Source organism: Trichosurus vulpecula, chromosome 5 (genome assembly GCF_011100635.1).
Source record: "Trichosurus vulpecula isolate mTriVul1 chromosome 5, mTriVul1.pri, whole genome shotgun sequence".
In the NCBI taxonomy this organism is placed as follows: Eukaryota; Metazoa; Chordata; class Mammalia; order Diprotodontia; family Phalangeridae; genus Trichosurus; species Trichosurus vulpecula.
The window spans coordinates 244,193,820-244,214,439 of NC_050577.1; positions in this window are offsets into that span (position 1 = coordinate 244,193,820).

A 20,620-nucleotide genomic window follows, 5' to 3' on the forward strand; every position below is an offset into this window, starting at 1 on the left:
TTGCCTCGACAGCCTTGATGTCTCTAGCCAGCTGGTTTATTAGAGTGAATACTGGCTACATCTTTATTTTCTCATTGACTTTGTATCACCACACATCTTAGGGTTTTGTTTCTTGTGGTTGTGTCATTTTTAAGTCATGTCCAACTCTTCGTCATCCCGTTTGGAGTTTTCCTGGCAAAGATACTGGAATGGTTTCCTTTTTCAGCTCATTGTGCAGATAAGATATCTGAAGGGGTTTTTTTTTGCTTTCTTTTTTAAATTTAATATATTTAGTTTTCAGCATTGATTTTCAATAAGAGTTTCAATTACAAATTTTCTCCCGATTTCTACCCCCCCACTCCAAGATGGCATATTTTCTGGTTGCCCTGTTCCCCAGTCAGCCCTCCCTTCTGTAACCCATTCCCCTCCTATCCCCTTTTCCCTTCCTTTCTTGTAGGGCAAGATATATTTCTATGCCCCATTGCCTGTGTATCTTATATTCTAGTTGCATGCTAAAACTTTTTTTTTGTTTTAGAACATCTGTTTTTAAAACTTTGAGTTCCAAATTCTCTCCCCTCTTCCCTTCCCACCCACCCTCCCTAAGAAGTCAAGCAATTCAACATAGACCACATGCGTATCATTGTGTATAACCCTTCCACAGTACTCATGTTGTGAAAGACTAACTATATTTTGCTCCTTCCTAACCTATCCCCCTTTATTGAATTTTCTCTCTTGACCCTGTCCCATTTCAAAAGGGTTTGTTTTTGATTATCTCCACCCCCATCTACCCTCCCTTCTATCATCCCCCCCCCTTTTTAATTTAATTTAAATTTATTTCTTTAACATATTTAGTTTTCAGCATTGATTTTCACTAGTTTGAATTAAAAATTTTCTCCCCATTTCTACCCTCCCCGCCACTCCAAGATGGCGTATATTCTGGTTGCCCTGTTCCCCAGTCAGCCCTCCCCTCTGTCACCCCACACCCCCCATCCCCTTTTACCTTCCTTTCTTGTAGGGCAAGATAAATTTCTACGCCCCATTGCCTGTGTATCTTATTTTTTATTTGCCTGCAAAAACTTTTTTTTTTGTTTTTGAACATCTGTTTTTAAAACTTTGTGTTCCAAATTCTCTCCCCTCTTCCCTTCCAACCCACCCTCACTAAGAAGTCAAGTAATTCAACATAGGCCACATGTGTATCATTATGTATAACCCTTCCACAATACTCATGTTGTGAAAGACTAACTATATTTTGCTCCTTCCCAACCCATCCCGCTTTATTGAATTTTCTCCCTTGACCCTGTCCCCTTTCCAAAGTGTTTGCTTTTGATTATCTCCACCCCCATCTGCCCTCCCCTCCATCATCCCCCCCTTTTTTTATCTTCTTCCATCTTCTTTCCTGTGGGTTAAGATACCCAATTGGGTATGTATGGTATTCCCTCCTCAGGCCAAATCTGATGAGAGCAAGGTTCACTCATTCCCCCATCACCTGCCCTCTCCCCTCCTCCCACAGAACTGCTTCCTCTTGCCACCTTTATGGGAGATAATCCACCCCATTCTATCTCTCCCTATCTCCCTCTCTCAGTATGTTCCCTCCTCATCCCTTAATATGATTTTATTTCTTTTAGATATCTTCTCTTCATCTTCAACTCACCCTGTGTCAGCTCTCTCTCTCTCTCCATACATATATATATATATATATATATATATATATATATATACACACATAGATATATACATACATATATATTCACTTATACACACACACACACACACACACACACACACATATATATATATATATATATATGTATATAAACATATGCATATTTCCTTCAGCTACCCTGATACTGAGGTCTCATGAATCATACATGTCATCTTTCCATGTAGCAATGTGAACATAACAGTTCAACTTTAGTAAGTCCCTTGCAATTTCTTTTTCTTGTTCTTTTTCTTGATTACCTTTTCATGCTTCTCTTGATTTTTGTGTTTGAAAGTCAAATTTTCTATTCAGCACTTGTCTATGCACTGAGAAAGCTTGAAAATCCTCTATTTTATTGAAAGTCCATATTTTGCCTTGGAGCATGTTTTTGCTGGGTAGGTGATTCTAGGTTTTAATCCCAACTCCATTGACCTCCGGAATATCGTATTCCAAGCCCTTCGATCTCTTAATGTAGAAGCTGCCAGATCTTGGGTTATTCTGACTGGGTTTCCACAATACTCAAATTGTTTCTTTCTGGCTGCTTTCAATATTTTCTCCTTGATCTGGGAGCTCTGGAATTTGGCGACAATATTCCTAGGAGATTTCTTTTTGGGATCTATTTGAGGAGGTGATCGATGGATTCTTTTTCATTTGTATTTTGCCCTGTGGCTCTAGAATATCAGGGCAGTTCTCCTTGATATTTTCTTGAAAGATGATATCTAGGCTCTTTTTTTGATCATGGCTTTCAGGGAGTCCAATAATTTTTAAATTATCTCTCCTGGATCTATTTTTAGGTCAGTGTTTTTTCCAATGAGATATTTCACATTGTCTTCCATTTTTTTATTCCTTTGGTTCTGTTTTATAATATCTTGATTTCTCATCAAGTCACTAGCTTCCACTTGCTCCAATCTATTTTTTAAGGTAGTATTTTCTTCAGTGGTATTTTGCACCTCCTTTTCTGTTTGGCTAATTCTGCCTTTCAAGGCATTCTTCTCCTCATTGTCTTTTTGGAGCTCTTTTGCCATTTGCGTTAGTCTATTTTTTAAGGTGTTGTGTTCTTCAGTATTTTTTTGGGTCTCCTTTAGCAAGTCATCGACTTGTATTTCATGGTTTTCTCACATCCTTCTCATTTCTCTTCCCAATTTTTCCTCTACTTCTCTAACTTGCTTTTCCAAATCCTTTTTGAGCTCTTCCATGGCCTGAGACCAGTTCATGTTTTTCTTGGGGGCCTCTGTTGTAGGCTCTTTGACTTTGTTGACTTCTTCTGGCTGTATGTTTTGGTCTTCTTTGTCACCAAGGAAAGATTCCAGAGTCTGAGACTGAATCTGGGTGTGTTTTCGCTGCCTGGCCATGTTCCCAGCCAACTAACTTGAGTTTTTCAGCAGGGTATGACTGCTTGTAGAGTTACGAGAACTATTTTCCAAGCTTGGGGGGGGGGGCGCACCAGCTCTGCCACACCAGCACTCCTCCTTCCGACTTAGATCTTCAGCAGGCTCTTCACTCCTGCTCTGATCTGCCACTTAATTCCTCCCACCAGGTATGCCTGGGGCAGGAAGCAACTGCAGCTGTAGTTCTGTAGCTGCCCACCTCTGCTGTCTCCGGGGCAGTAGCTGAAACCATGAACTCTTTCCACTCCTGTAGCTTTTCCCACTAACCTTCTCTGTTGTCTTTGGTGTTTGTGGGTTGAGAAGTCTGGTACCTGCTGTGTCTCACTGATTCAGGTCGCTAGGGCACACTCTGCCCGGCTCCTGGTCTGGTTGGTCTGTGCTGCCCATGCTAGGCTCTGTTCTGCTCCACTCCCAGCTCTGTGCGGGATAGACCTCGTGCAGAGACCATCCAGGCTGTCCTGGACTGGAGCCCTGCTTCCCTCTGCTAATTTCTCGGTTCTGCAGTTCTAGAATTGGTTAAGAGCCATTTTTATAGGTTTTTGGAGGGACTTGGCGGGGAGCTCATGCTAGTCCCTGCTTTCCAGCCATCATCTTGGCTCCACCTCCCCCAAGTAAACAGGATTAAGTGAGTTGCCCAGAGTTACACAGCTAGTAAGTGTCTGAGACCAAATTTGAACTCAAGAAGATGACCCCAGGCTAAGCACTGTGCCTTCCAGCTACCTTATTTCTTACTTAGCAATTCTATTTGGTGAGATTGTAAGCAACTCTCCACAACCCACCAATTAACACCTTCAATGCTGAAACAGTTACTAGGTTTTGTTTAACAAAAGAAATTTCCTTACAATGTTAATTTTATTTGGAAATTTCTGAAGAAAACCCATCACTGACTGTATGCTTGGACTTATAGTCCAAAGGTGCTTTCTTTAGCTTTGGAGGCATAATTGCAACACAAAACTTCAATTTTAAAGGCACACGATGAAAATATGCAAGAAATTCATGAAGAACTCTTTACTCTTATTGATAAGGTGAGCAAGACCTGGGCAACTCCTATCCGGATATCAGCCACTCCACACACTTAGTGCACTTCAATTTTTTCCTCTGCTTTGCAAAGCTGCAAATGTGTGAGGTTGTCAACATGAAAGTGAAAACGAGGTTACTATAAAATCACAGGAATACTTGCAGTAAAAAATAAAGCTGTGAAAGTTGATGATTGACTGTAAAAGCTTTTTGATTGATTGATTTTCTTTTGTTCATTATAGCTCTGGAAAAATAGTTTATTATGGAGACGGATGCATGCAGCCTGAGTTGGCTATTTAAGAAATGTAAGAACTGTTGGGATTATTATTGTTATCGTCTTTGTCATCATCATCATCAATAGTAGAAGAATTGAGTAGTATTTAACAATAATATCTATCATGTTATCAGTAGTAGTAGGAGTAGGAGTAGTAGTAGGAGTAGGAGTAGGAATAGGAGTAGTAGTAATTATTAATAGAAGGAGTATTTGACAACACAACTTCACCATCACTTTTATTACAGTAACTCCCAAACTGCAGTTTCAAATTTTCATAGATTTAGAGCTACACAGCACTTCAGGGATCACCTACTCCGGTCCTGTCAATGAGTTTATGACCTGTGATAGTAGGAAGTGTGGCCACCAGATTAAAATGTAATTGGGAAATATATGACAAAATAAACCAAAAATATAACAAATCATAGATAATGTTATGGTGTGCTTTTCTTAGTCAATATTTGGCTTATATTTAGTGGTCTTCTTTCTATTTGAGTTCGATGCCAGTGATCTGCTCTGATCCTCTTATTTTACAGATGAAGACCTCTAAGAGCAGAGAGATAACTTATGTCACATTAAAGGTAAGTGGTGGTCCAGGATTGAAACACAGACCCCTGAACTTCAAACCAAGGACTTATCCTATGTATTATGCTGGCATATGCATTATTATGAAAAGCAGAATTCATACACCCAGAAAATCAGCCACCCTGACAGTCTCCTCTGTAGAGCATAACAGAATAGTCCTTTCAAATGATCAGTGGCATTAGATCTCAATCATGAGGAGAAGAGAGGGGATGCCAGTGGATAAGATGCACATACCTGAGGCAAAGGCAGTTCATGATATGATATATTGCTGCATCTCTGCTCCTGTTAGGGTATTCCTCTTGGACAGGCTCAATGTGCTGAGCTCCACTTCTGCTTTGATAGCCTGAAAGTGACTTCGTGAACCTGTTCAACACTTTACCCATGATTTTCATTCACCAAAGTTGTCACATAATTTCTGCTGCTATGTCCATTCTTAGGAGATTTGTTCCTTAGCCAAGGATGCTATGGGGATATTAACAGGTTTGCTGAAACTTCTATCAATTTGCTCCATTCTTTCATGATGGCAGCGTTGGACCTTGTCATAGATCTTGCCCCAGCTCAGGGATAGGATGCCATTTTGGTGATATCAGACACCCAAATAAGGATGATGCACTGTGTTAGAATTCCCTCTTTTGCCAAAATCGTCTACTTCATTCTCATTTTTTATTTATAATTTTTTACTTATATCTCAATTTTTTATAATATGCTTATTTCTAAAAAAAAATCCTTAACCCTCCCTAGCTATTCCTTATATCAAAAAGGGGGGAAAATAACAAATCAGCAAAACTAACCAATATATAATCCATGCCTGACAACATGCATACATTCAATGTTCCACACCCATAGTTTCCTACATATTGTAATAAAAAGAGAGAGATTAATTGTCTCATATCTTCTTTAGGGTCAAATTTGACCATTAAAGTTATATGGCTTTCATTTTCTTTTTGTTCTTATTTGTTCTTCAACAACAGTGGATTGTTATAGTTATTGTATATATCATTTTTCTGGTTCTGCTTACTTCATTTTATATCAATTCAGAGAATTTTTCCCATGTTTCTCCAAATTTTTCACATTTGTAATTTTTATTTATAATAATATTCCATTACATTTATACATTGGGCAGCTAGATTGCTCAGTGGATAGAGCTCTGAGCCTCAAATCTGGCCTCAGATGCTTACCTGCTCTGTGACCCTGGGCAAATCATTGAACTTCTGTTTATCTAGGAGGCAACTAGGTGGTTCAGTGGATCAAGCTTTGTGCCTTTAGTTAGGGACACCTGAGTTCAAATCTGGCCTCAGAAAGTTAATAGCTATTTGACCCAGGGTAGATCATTTAACTGCTGTTAGCCTTAATACAGTGTAGAAGGAAATGTCAAACTACTCCATTATCTTTGCCAAGAAAATCCCATAGAGTATTGTATATATTACATATAGTCCACAGAGTCACAAAGAGTTTAATGTAACTGAACAACAATGAAATTCATATATCAGATTTTACTTAGGGATATCCCACTAAATAAATATCTATTTTCATTCTATTTATTTGCTGTTTGAAAAAAGTGACATATTTTGCTGTACATGTGACCTTTCTATTTACCACTGACTTCCATACATGTGGAGATGAAAATCTCTAGGTCAAAGGATATGAACATTTTTGTCACTTTTCTAGATAACTCCAAATGACCTACCTGGATTTTTGGGCCAGTGTGCCTGAATTTCCACAGTCTGCCCAATTTGACAAATAACATTTTTGGTCGTCTTGACTAATCTGATATCTACAAAGTGAATGCTAAGAATTGTTTTTTTATTTGTGTGACTTTTAATATTAATTATGTGGAACATTTTTCCCCTATGATTGTTAACAATTTAAAATTCTTATGAAAGCTTATCTAAAATAACTTTTTATAACTTCTCCACTGGGAAATGTTTCTCTGTTCTATATATTTGTATTAGTTCCCTATATATTATGTATATCAGGCACTTACTTGCCAGAGATATTTAATGAGAATGTTTTCCCATTTGACAAATTACTCATTTTATCCTGATTGTATTGATTTTATTTTCCCTATGACCCATTACATATATCTCTTTAGTGATCTGTTTTCTGATCACCTCTATCCCTTATTTCATTATGATTTCTCCCATAGCTATCCCTCAGTGGGTACCTAATGGTTTTCTTCTTGTTCTTTTTTTATTAATAGTTTGAGCATTCATTTTCCTATCTTTATTCACTTTGAGTTTATTGAGATAAACAGTATAAGTTGTTGGTCACCTTTTGCTACCAAACTACTTCATTTTTACCCAGTAGTTCTTGTCAAATAGGAGCCTCTTTGCAAGCAATTTATGTTCTCTGGTTTACCAGACCCTGGATAATTGTGTTTGATTTTTTTTCAATTGGCTTCTTTCTTGAAATTTTCAAGCATCACAGATTTATCTTTCACCTGACCTTCAATTGAAGTACTTACTTTCTCTTTCCTTCATGAACCACACTTTTAACAGTCTTTTAGATAAAAAGTCACCATTGAATTAGATACAATGCACCTTCTACAGACTATTATTTCAGATGTAATACCTCCTACCACTGATATAATTGACTTTGTCTACTTACTATGAAATTCTCTTATAATTCACTTCATTTGCACACTCAAAACACATTCCTTGGCATGAGTTATGGGTTCTAACTCCAGGTTTTCTCTCTACTAAGCCTGTGAATCAGTCTTCAAAAATCAAAGGCTGCATAGGAAAGTTAGAGACTTCTCAGTCCACCTTATAAGTGGGACAAAATGGCATACAAATATTAGGCCAACTCTCTTCATAGGCCCAAGGATCCATTAAGCAAAAGTGGAAGAAATTTAATATTGTGGTGAACTAAGGAGATGAAATGGTGGTAACAACAAAATGGTTCCCTTCCCAGTGTCTTTCCAGAATAATTTATCTGTCAGAACTTTGCCCCATCCTCTCTTCCATATTCAGGCCTAAGGTGAAGAGCAGAATTATCTCTCACTTCCAAAACAAAGGCATTCTTTCCATGGTATTTTGTTTTGTTTTGTTTGTAGGTTAGTTTTGTTTTGGTATTTTGAAGGGAAGTGAGAAAGTAAGGGAGAGGATGTGGTCAGTTCTCTATGAGAACATGTTTCTACCTTCCTAGAGTCAAGAAGGGTAAAGATATGGGTTGGGAGAAGATAGATTTCAGATCTTTATCATTGTTTAATCTCATTTCTAGAACTGATGCCCCTTTCTCCTAGCTCAACTGCCTTGTGCCACATAATGCACATGACATAATGCTTTAGTTGACTCTTAACGCATCTAGGACAGCTGTTTAAATGAGATTTATTCATCTTCTATGGGAGTGAAGACAGGAAATATCCCTTCAGTGCCACAGGAGGATGATGTTTAATGAAATACTGATTGTTTTTTTTTGAGGGGGGAAGGCAGGGCAATTGGGGTTAAGTGACTTGTCCGAGATCACACAGCTAGTAAGGGTGTCAAGTGTTTGAGGCCGGGTTTGAACTCAGGTCCTCCTGACTCCAGGGCCAGTGCTCTACTCACTGTGCCACCTAGCTGCCCCTGAAATGCTGATTGTTAACAATATTTAATTCATTTAATACATGCTTAGCCATAATGACTATGTCTTGGAACCTTTTTAATCCTATATCAATTAAGGTATCTTCCAGAAAGTGATAATCATTTTCTTGATCAACAGGAGCCTGTTTTTTTTTAATTGCTTGTTGCATCCAAGATCATCCTGTCTAGAAGATAGCAGGGAAAGTTGCAAACAGTTACTTAGGATAATTCTATCATGGTATGACGAGTCTACATACATATTCTAGATACTCATATACCTTGTAAGTAGGCAATGTAGAAAATATCCAGACATTCATCATCAACAACAAAAATAAAACAAGCTCTGATTGGTATAATTCGAGGATTTTTGAGAATATATGTATGTATACACACAGATACATATATACACACAATTTTTAATGCTCATACAGAAAATTAAATAACTGGCTCTTGAAAGAAGAAATGAGCTGGCTCCAGCACATTCCTGTTGATTAACTAGCAAGCTAGCTATTTCTATAGCTATAGACATCTATAGAAGTGATACCTGTGTATATATAAATAGATATATAGATGGAGGGAAAGATCATAGATATATAAAGAGAAGAAAGATGAAAACATATACACAAACATAGGTAGATGGATGGATAGATAGATAGAAAATATAATATACAAGGTTTTATATCCTGTATTTACTTATATTTGTTACATCAATGTAGTAGAACGAAATGCTTTGATTTATCACACTTTTGTATTTATACAAAACAGAGGGAGTGTCTCACTTTTTTATTCATATCCCAAACTCCTAGCATAGAATTTGGCACATAGTATGTGTTGAATACATGTTTGTTGATTGCATAATTGACAATCAGGCATTATATCATAATCTCAAGATGTAAAATCATGAAAGACATTAGAAGGCTGGCCAAGTTTCACATAATTAGGCAGTACAGGGGGCAGGAGGTTGTCCTTATGCTTTTGGCAGGTAAGCCAATGTTTTCTCCTCCAAGCTTTAAGCACATTAGTGGACAGATTTACTCCATATCTCCAAAATGATTTCAAGGAAAATATGACTGGGTAGAAACTTTTATCTTGGCACTAAATAATGTGACTTTTAAAAAGTAGTTTCAGTTTCCCATCGATTTCATAATGTATGGTTATGATTACAGGCAGATAGGATCTGCAACTATGCAAGGATGTTTAATGGATAGCAACACTTTACCCTAATCACATGGAACTAATCATCGAGTACTAAGTTAAACTGACTTATGAGAGAGTCCATTCCACTTTCTACCCAAGTACCTATGCAAAAAAGAAGAGACACAAATCAAAGGAAAATTGGAGGTGAGCTCCGAACAGCATTATCTCTGAGTTGTCTAATTTAAGTGAGTTATACTTCCACTCTACTTTCTAGCAATTTAAGTTTTTTTGAATGAATTCCTTTTCTCCCCCAAAGAAATAAATGAAGGATTTTTTTAAAGAAAGGGAAAAGAAATGAGGCACTAGAAAAAGAATGAAGACTCTTAATATATCTTCTATCTACCAGCCATTTTACTTGTGTTTAGTTGTGTTCCTCATGCCCAAAGGGATATTGAGATATATGTCTTTCATAAACTGAAGATAGAATAATGTTTGTTCTTACCACACAGCATCACATTCTCCAGATGCCACAAAGACACACTAGTGTCATTCAAAGTCAATTGTATACTTTAACTCAAAAACCAAAACAAACAAACAAAACAACAAAAAAGACAGATACTGTGTTCTTATATATGCACAGAGAACTGATTCTCATATAAGGCCATGATATTCATCATTATCCCAAGCAGCTTATACTCAAGCTAAATAAAATTTAATTCAATTCACTCAATTTGTTGAAACAAATTCAATGAAACCTGTTAAGTCCTTTTTTTCAGGAACTAAGGACTTTTGGTCTAGATCTATGAATTTATCTTCATGGGAGCACTCAGAACATGAAAATAATTTTCATTAATATAGATTGGCAGTTCCTCTGTAATATTAATAAGTTTCTAATGTCATAGAGATGTTAGATGACATGGCTAATATCGATGGGGCAGGACTTGAATCCAAGGCTTCCCCTTTACCCCAGAACCATGTCACCTCTCTGATGTTGGTGTTAAAAGAAAAAAAATATTCTTGACCTCAAGAATCTCAAAGTATTATATTAATTCTACTGTGATGTGATATAAATGTGTGATATATGTGATATATGTGTGATAAATGTGATATAAATAGTTAAGTGAAAATAAGTTTATTTGGAGAGAGAGGGAGAGAGAGAGAGAGAGAGAGAGAGAGAGAGAGAGAGAGAGAGAGAGAGAGAGAGAGAGAGAAATTGGAGAGATCAGTGGTGCAGGGGCCACCTGAACTGAAACTTTAGGAAAAAAAAATTTTCTGAGGGTTGGAGATAAAGAGAAAATGCTTAGGTAATGGCTTGTTTAAAGAGCAAGTAGACAGAGTTTGGGGAACAATTGATAGTAGTGTATATCTTTCAAAGGTCACTTTTGGGAGGGTACTTCAAACCAGGCTAGTGTTATACATCTAAAGTCACTACTAAAGGAGAAAAACTCTGTGGATAATTCTGGAAGCATGAGGAGGAAGATTATTTCTTCTCTTAAGGGCAGCAAATGAATCTCCCTAGCTCAGGGTCATTTCTATTCTCTTCAAAAAAAGAGCCTTATTCTCTAGCCATTCCACTTCCTTGACCATTTCCTAGACTTTACATACTTAGTTTCAATGTTTTCTTTCCTAGAGCCATTTTCCCCACTTAAAATGGCCCTTCTTTGCCTCATTACTTGTCTATATCCTTCCAATGCTTCCTTCAAGGAAACTCATCTGAAATCTGGCTTCTCCATTGTTTCTTATGAAAAATAAATCATGTGAAAATGTATCCTCTTTTCCACTTCTTTAAAAGTTATTGTCTCTATGTGCTTCTTTGAATAAAAATAAAATAAAAGGTGGAAATTAACTTTGGTATTTTGTAGATTAGGAGTTTATGGATCCCCAACGTGTTCATGGATAGATTTCACTGGGAGGGATGAACTTGGATTGAAAATAAAAAAATAATTTATATATAAAGAATATATGTATATTAATATATAATTTGTCTATTTTTTAAAATGTTCACCAACGTTTGGTTTCCTTTCTTTCTTTCTTTCTTTCTTTTTTTGGAGGGGGGAGGCAGGGCAATTGGAGTTAATTCATTTGCCCAAGGTCACGCAGCTAGTAAGTATGTCAAGTGCTTTGAGGCTGGATTTGAACTGAGGTCCTCTTAACTTCAGGACCTGTGCTCTACTTACTGTGTCACCTAGCTACCACCTAGCTGCCCCCTTTGGTTTCCTTTAAGAACTCTCAATGCAAACTGATTCCTTCTTCCCACAGAAGAGAAAATGGGATCCAGAGAAGTCAAGTTATTTGCTTAAGGTAACATAGGTAGCTAGTGATGGAGCTAGGACCTTAACCAGAGGTGTGCTGAGTAAATGCCAGTCAATCAACAAGCATTTATGAAGAGATTACTACTTGGTGGTACTACAAATACAATGAAAAGAAGGAAAGAATCTGGTCCTCAAGGAGCTTGCATTCCAAGAAGATAATATAGAAAAAGAAATTACAAGCAAATGGAGAAGAGGCTGAAGGTATCTAGTGGAAGGACATGGAAGAGAAGTCATGATGACTGCAGCCTGTTGGGAAATGAAGAGAAGGCTGCCCTACTTTTTCTTCTTATATGGAGATTTAGGGAGAAGTTGTCAAATCAGGAAAGGGACCCAAGGGCAGAGAGTTGTTCTGAGATTTGAGTTTGAAGTCTGGATGAAGAATATCTGGGGCACATTGTGGAAGTCCAGAGAAGTGCACCCTGGTTGAAAATGAATATGTTTAACAACTATCTCTTGAGAAGAAAAAAAAGTACATACAGCTTTTAAGTTTAATCTGCATTGCTGATATTTTCTCCATCGTTTTCTCAGATAATCTCACAAAGCAAGGAATTTAGACCAAATTTGTAGCTTTTGATGATTTCCAAGGTGTAAATACTCATACTGAAAATTTAACAATCAACTGTCATAACCCAGCTATCCCTGCTATGCCCAAGCTATTCCAGTATATCTCTGGAGGGTGGGGGGTAAAAGTTTCCTGACTCCTCGTCTCTTTGGCTTGATCTTTTACTCCTGTTTTGTTGTTCAGTTGTTTCAGTCATGTCCACCACTTCATAACTCCATTTGGAGTTTTCTTCACATAGATATTGGAATTGTGTGCCTTTTCCTTCTCCAGCTCATTTTACAGAAGAGGCAATGAGGCAAACAGGGTTAAGCGACTTGCCCAGTTTCACACAGCTCATAAGTGATGTCCAGTTTGAACTCAGAAAGATGAGTCTTCCAGACACCAGGCCTCACTTTCCCCATCTGTAAAATTAGAATGGAAAAGTAGATGGTCCCTAAGGTCCCTCTTAGCTCCAATAACATAATCTAAGGCAACACCTAGGGTAGCTAGGTGGTACACTGGCTAGAATGCTAGGCCTGGAGTCAGGAAGACGAATCATCCTTTTGAGTTCAAATGTGACCTCAGACACTTACTAGCTGTGTGACCCTGGGCAAGTCACTTAACCCTGCTTGCCTTAGTTTTGTCATCTGCAAAATGACCCAGAGAAGGAAGTAGCAGACGACTCCAGTATCTCTGCCAAAAAAAAATGGGGTCATGAAGAGTTGGACATGGCTGAAATGATTGAACAATAACAACAAAAGTCAATACAGGCATTCTTGCCTGACTCTGGCTTGATTAAGTTAAAGGTGATCAGAAAATTGTGAAAGAAAAGTTTTCTTTTCAGTGTGCTTAGCTCATGAAAGGAAAGTTTTATTACAAAAATTATTTTTTTTTTGAACGCAACTGCAAGCATTGCCAGCATGACACTGCAGTGGGCTACACAGCTCCATATTTCACTCATTTCTGCCAGTGGCAACATTCTTTTGAAGGAACACTCAGAGTGCTGAAGGTCGAAGCTGTATTTCTCTGGCTGTTACAAATTTTCATTAGTTTAATCTCCCCATTCTGATCTACAGCTCTGTGAACAGACTCACAAAAGATGCTACTCAGAGGGGTGGGGAGAACTCATGTTGATCAGTGTTAGACCTTTACCTGAGGTTCCCCTGCATTCATTCACTGAGAACTTGGCATTCAGTTAACTCAATGTTTAGATATTTGGGTTTTGCCTTTTCTGTTTGCTCAGGTTATTAGCTAAAAATAATCCTCTGTGAATTAAGGATAATTCCGTATGCCAAGACCTTGTTCAGAAGTTCATGGTTTTCATCAGTGAACTAATAAATATTTATCACTCATTATGTACTAGTCACTGTGCTAAGGATACAAGGAAAGGTAAAAACAGAGTCTTTGCCCGTAAGGAATCAATATTCCAATGTGTAAGATATTTTGCAAATGGCTATATCCATACAAGGTATATACAGTGTAAACTGAAGCATAGTGGGGAAGGACCAGGCAGTAAGGAAACACCAGGAAATATGTTACAAGTACCCACATCCAGTAACTCAATGTCTCCATTCTTTTTTTTAATGGTATTTTTTCCAACTACATGTAAAGGGAATTTAAAACAGGCATTTTTTATAAGATTTTGAGTTTCAGTTTTTACTCTCTCACTGCTTCGTGTCCCTCCTTTCTTAGAAAGTAAGCAATTTGATATAGGTTATATACACGCAATCATGTAAAATACACTTCCATACTAGTCATGTTTTGAAAAAAGAAGTAAGACAAAAGGAAACAAAAGCTATGAAAAAAATAAAGTGAAAATAGCATGGTTCCATCTGCATTCAAACTCCATCAATTCTTTTTTCTTTATGTGAATAACATTTACCATCATAAGTCTCTTGGAATAGTCTTGGACCTCAATGCCTCGATTCTAATAGCATAGCAAGGTGTCCTGAATCCTAGAACCTGATGTAGAGTGTTATCTAAATCAGTCTGAAGTAGTTCAAAGTGGCAACATCAAGGTTTCACTATCTATAGTAGAAGGGAGTAAAACTCAATCGTGAATGTCTGCAAAGGCTTTTACATTCCATTTAAAGTGGCTCATTAATTTGTTCTGAGTAGAGGTGTCTATATATCAGGGGGCTCCAAGCATGAGACTGGATTTCACTGAGGTCATCACTGTTAATCAATCTCTCTCTCTCTCTCTCTCTCTCTCTCTCTCTTTCTCTCTTTTTGCCTTGAAGCTTGTCTGAAAGAATACAATGACTTCCATTGTCCATAACACACACACCCCTATCCAGATCTCCTGTCTTTGTAATATATTTATATACATACATTATATATATACATATGTATGTGTATATATATGCATGTATGTCTGTGTGTGTGCATATACACACACAGAGACATACACACATACATATATATGTATATATATATACATATATATATATATGTATACGCACAGAGGTATCAAATAGGGGACAAGAACTTAGATCTAGAGAGAATAGATCATATAATCCACTGATTGCAACTCCCTAATTTTACAAATTAAGAAACCGTGGCATAGAAAAATTAAATCTAGTTATTCATTTATTTAGATCACAGGGCTAGGAAGTATATGTGGCAGCTTTTGAGCCATACTCCATATCTAGCATTGTATTCACTATAACATGCTGGAGCAAGGGCACTGGTTACATGCTGATCATTCAACAGGGTTACACTAGATGATATTAGGACTTTTGGAAAGTCCAATAAAATTCTCACTCATAAACTACAGAGGGGATATTGATTAATGGAAAACAAAACAAAACAAAACTTCACCACCCTCTCCAAATTGATGGACCATGGATCAAGTTAAAAGAGATTTACAAACTAATACTAAAAGATAGGGACTGAAATTAAATTAAATTACTAAAATGGGACAGCATCTTTCTTTAATTAAAATTAATCTTATTAGGAACTTTACATAAGTATAAACATTTCCATATACAAGGGAAAGAAAGGAAAGATGATTGTAGATGAAATTATTCATCTATCACATACAGCCTTTAAAAAATGCAAATAACAACTTTAGCAAGATAGAACCAACATTACCATTCTTCTTTGTGTCCATTTCTGAACTTTTTTTTTCTGTCTTTACTTGTGAAGAAAATCCCTAAGGAAGTCCTGAAGAGTCAGACATGACAGAAATGACCAAACAGCAATAGCAGCAAAGCTTCAGTTGCCTGGCTTAGTTAATGAGATCCCCCAAATATCACACATGTATCAACAAATGCAATACAGTGTATTTACAAGAATTAGACTTCCTTCATTACCTATAATCCCCATCATTGTAGACTTAGGGATTCTTAATGATAAGAAAAGCTAATTTCATCTTAAAACATGTCTCTTGTTATTGTCAAAGGTATTTATTGTAAAGAGAGGAAGAAGGACATGTAACAGCACCAACATTATTCTGTCAGCCCTAGAACTAAAGATCGCATACTTAACTATCACAAGATGGGACAAAGTTTTCTCAGCTCTATTTTGTCTTAGGTAAATGGAATAAACTTATTTTGTAATAGTGCATATATAAGAAATTCACATTCCTAAGGGGTTATTTATTACAGACTGTGCTATGACCTAAAAGGGAGGAAATTTCCCTTCCCAAAGGGGAAAGGTCACAGTGAATGAAAAGAATCTTGCCTTTATTTTCATAAGGCCATCCCCTCAACCTTACCAGCTATCTTCATCCACCTGTCTGACTGTAATATTTGCAGGTTATAAGGCAAAAATCCCTGTGGGAAACTTGGCATCTTCTCCTGCATGGTGGATAATTGACTCAGCAGCACGAACACTTTACTTGGATTCAAACTGAGATCAAATAAATATTAGAGTCCCAAGTGATTTTGCCTCATACAGCAAGTTCTACTGCTTGCAACTTAAAGCAGGGTACAGTTTTATGACATGAGATCTGGCAATCACTGACAACCTCCAATATTTGTATATATTAAGCTTATACTTTTAAGCTTATGTATTAATTTTACATGTCTTTCTTAAAAAAAAAATTCAGCCCCCGCTGCCTGAAGGTGAGGTATGTTACATTTCACTTTTCCATCCCATGGTTCTGAAGTACCCTAAAGGGAATTTTTTGGATAATGTCTTGGTTCTGTCATTGGCTCCAATACTCATTGATAAAGTTCTCTTCATTACAGGAGGATTTCTGCACTCCCCTTCTATTTAACCACTTAACAGTCAGGTTAGTTTTTACAAAGGAATCTTTACTTCAAAGGTAAAATAAGAAATATACAAACACACTCCCCAACAATTGGAACATAACAATCCCTCCTTCCCATCTTATATTGTGCAGCAGGGAAGGGGATTGACTTCAGAGCTTTATTTGATAATTACATAACACATCCCCAAATTCCAAGTCCAAAGCCCTCTTTGGCTTGAGCCTAGGTCTTCTGGCTTTTCAGGGCTTTGCTGAAGGGTTGACTGGTTATAACATCCATCAGAGAATCCTGGCTTCAAGATCATCATAGCTTAATTCTGGTGGTTCAGTGGTGACTACTACCTGCATCTAGAGCTAATAATAACAAACAAAATGAAATAAAGAAACTCAAGGCCTGTTTTACATGGCCATGGGATCTTAAAGGGATTGAGTGAAGGAGGTAACCCTTCTCCTGTCAGGGGTTCAGTTCATGATAACTTGCATTGTGGGTGCCTCTCTGGATAAGCAGATAGGAGAATACAGGAAATCTCTAAGGATCAGGGCAAATCCATTTTAGTTCATCTTGGCATGCTCCAAAGGCCTTGTTATTACACCAGTTTAATACATTCTGTTGCAAACATCAATGATCTTAAATTAATAATCACACTCTGGGAGTTTAAATAGAAAACAGATGCATAATCATTCTCTAAAACTTAGAATGGAACTTATTATATTTAGATTAGGGAGCTTCCAGATGAACCTTTAGGCCAATTGGCTTTTTGTATTTATTGTTCAGGAATTATTGTTCAAGTCCTCAAATGATGTTTTTGGTTTGTTCGTTTGTTTTGCCTTAGCAGGCTTTAGGGCTGTTAGCCTTAATGATGGCCTGAAATGGCTGGAATATAGATCTTGGAATGAAAGGCCTTATATATAGCATCAAAGAGTAATAGCAACTCTCAAACTAATCCTATTCACAAAGGTGTGAAGGTAGTCTACTATTTCATTATTTTCTTCCCTGGTTCTCAACTTGATGTAACTAGAAAATGGGACAAAAGAAGAAATTGGTTTATATTCTGCCCATAATTTCCAGAATAATCACTAAGAATTTTAATCAGTAGTCAGAAAACACATCAGGTACTTTTTGTACTGTGGAAGCAACCTCTTATTATGTTCTCTATATTTCACACTACTAAGCTCCATTGATTTCAACCAATTTACTAACAACTGTTATAGAATTGTCACTCTCCCATTTGGCAGAGGCAAAAAAAAAAAGATTGTCAATATGTATGGGGTGGGGGAAAGATACATAAGGGAAAAAATTCAGACATTCATCATGAAAAACATTAATATAAATAATTCATATAGCTGTTTATAATATATATCTAATACTTTTAAAAATCCCAAAGCCAGTTTCCTAATTACTTCAGTGGACATTTCCCAAGTTAAAGCTTCTCAAGGATTTTCCTTATTCCTAAACATATGCCTATAGTGTTCTTTCTCACAGAAGTGATAAAATGATGGACTCTCAAGAACCTCTTAAATATGCTGAAGGTCTTCACTGTTTCTCAGAGAGATGGCACAGTAGATGGAGTGCTGAGCCTAGAGTCAGCATAGACTTGAATTCAAATCTAATCTCAGGTACTTATTTGCTGTGTGACCCTGGGCAAGTCACTTAAACTTTGTTATCTTATTTTCTGTCACTTTTCCCATCTGAAAAAGGGAAATAATTATAGTACTTACCTCTCAAAGTTGTTTTAAAAAATTAAATGAGATAATAATTGTAAATCACACATGTGTGTGTCTGTCACAAGTAAATGCTATATATAAAGGTTAGTTGCGATCATTATTATTGTGGTTATTTTTGTGATCCTGGGCAAAGTACTTAACTTCTGCCTGATTCTGTTTCCTCTTCTTCAAAATGGGGATAATAACGACCCTTATCTCCCAAGGTTGATGTCAGGATGAAATGAGATAACATTTGTAAAGTGCTTTGTAAAATCTTAAAGAGACAAGTAAATGCTAGTTATTATAGTATTATTACTTCCACTCCCCCAAAAAAAGAAGCTAGATATTCAAACAATAGGGTAACTACAGTATAAGAGCTATGGTGATTAACACTCTGGTAAAGGATTGAGTCTTAGAAAACTAAATTTCAGTGGGGAGCTTGCTCTGGCCTCTTTTCTGCTTTCCAGAACAAAGTATGAGAAAATAATAAACATTCTTCACTCTTTGAGGAAGAACAGGAAGAGGTTCTGAGCTGTCTTTGTCCTACTTTTTTTCTCTTTTTCATTTAAATAGATGTGTAACCTTTGACCCAAAGTCCATTTGTATGGAAGTTTTCGCTTTTTGGCAGAAATGAATGCCCTACTTTGGGTGAAGGACCAGGTGGAGTTGGTGAGATCAAGGAAGCCCCAGTCTTCTTTAGCACTCTTCAAGCATCCAAGTTGCTTCAGGTGCTTCTGGCTTCCAGTTTCAAGAAGGCAGATGGAAGAGTTCAACCCTACTTTAGGTTGCTGAAGGAAACTATTCTGGAACGACATGAGAGGAGCAGTCAATCTCTATCATGTCCACATTCTCAGCTTGCTACATTAAGGGCCATGAGGAGTTTCCCCTTGAGTTATGATCTAGAATTCTCTTTCTTTATTATCTTGCTCTCAATGGGTGAGCTCTTTTGCTCTTTAGTCTCGTATCTTTGTCTTTATCTATATATTTGTGTCTATCTCTATCTATGTATACACCTTCTCTGATTTCTGTTTTTCTATAATTTAGATAAATGGGTTTCTTTGTTATTCTTTATGTGTGTTCACTGTATTACTAGTATTTGTTAGAAAGGGGTGGGGTCAAAACTTGGATATGAATCTTGAGGTTCCTCTTTCACCGAATAATGAGAAACTACAAATCAAACTACAATCTACAAACTACAAACTACAATCAAAACTTAGACTCAACTGGATCATATCCCCTAAACTAACAGTATTTAAGGGAGCAGATAAACTTCTAGCATAGTAATCCCTCTCTTCAAGGAGACCAGAGTGACTCCTTACCCCAACCTCCTGATTCTACTCCTAGCAGGAATGAAAGTGTCCTTGGAGAACAAATATTGGAGAAAAGGTGAGAGATGTCTATTTTGACTCCCTTCAAGCCACATAGTAACCCCCCTCATACTACATGTTGGGGGAAGGTGAACAGGTCCTCAGAACACCTGGGCATGGAATTAGGGTAAGTCTTTTGCCACACATGGGCCCTTCTCTCAGTTGAGGGCCTTTGGTATACATGTGGCTCCACTCTATAGATTATTGACATATTTACATCTATTGCTTTTATATTTCCCATATTTCCTTGTAACCTTTTCTGTGACCATGATCCATTATAACATTTTTTTTAAAGAGGAAGAAGGAGGAAATAAAATAACAAAACAAATCAACCCACTAAAGGATGAATCTGACCTTATATCCAATGTTGCATACTTATAGACTCCTACATTTGCAAAGTAGTAAGAGAAGATATCATTCCAATTATTAAGCAAATTTAAATTAGGGGAGAAGACTGTATGCTTTTGAAGTTTTTGAGCTTCCTAAAATAACAAAACTTTTACTTATTTTAAAAATATATACATATATATATATATATATATATAATTTTGTTAAATATTTCCCAATCATATCTAAAAATTTGAACACTTAAAAAAATTGAATTCCAAAGTCACTCCCTCCCTACTACTCCCAATGCCTCCTTGAGAAAGCATGCAATTTCATATGGATTTGGTACATAAAGGCATGGAAATATGTATTTTCATATTAGTCATGTTGTAAAAAAAATGACAAGAAAAATAAAGAAAGTAAAAATAAAAGTGTGCTACAATCTTCATTGAGTTAATCAATTCTCCCTCTGGAGGTGGATAGCATTTTTCATCAGGAGTCATTTGGAATTGTATTA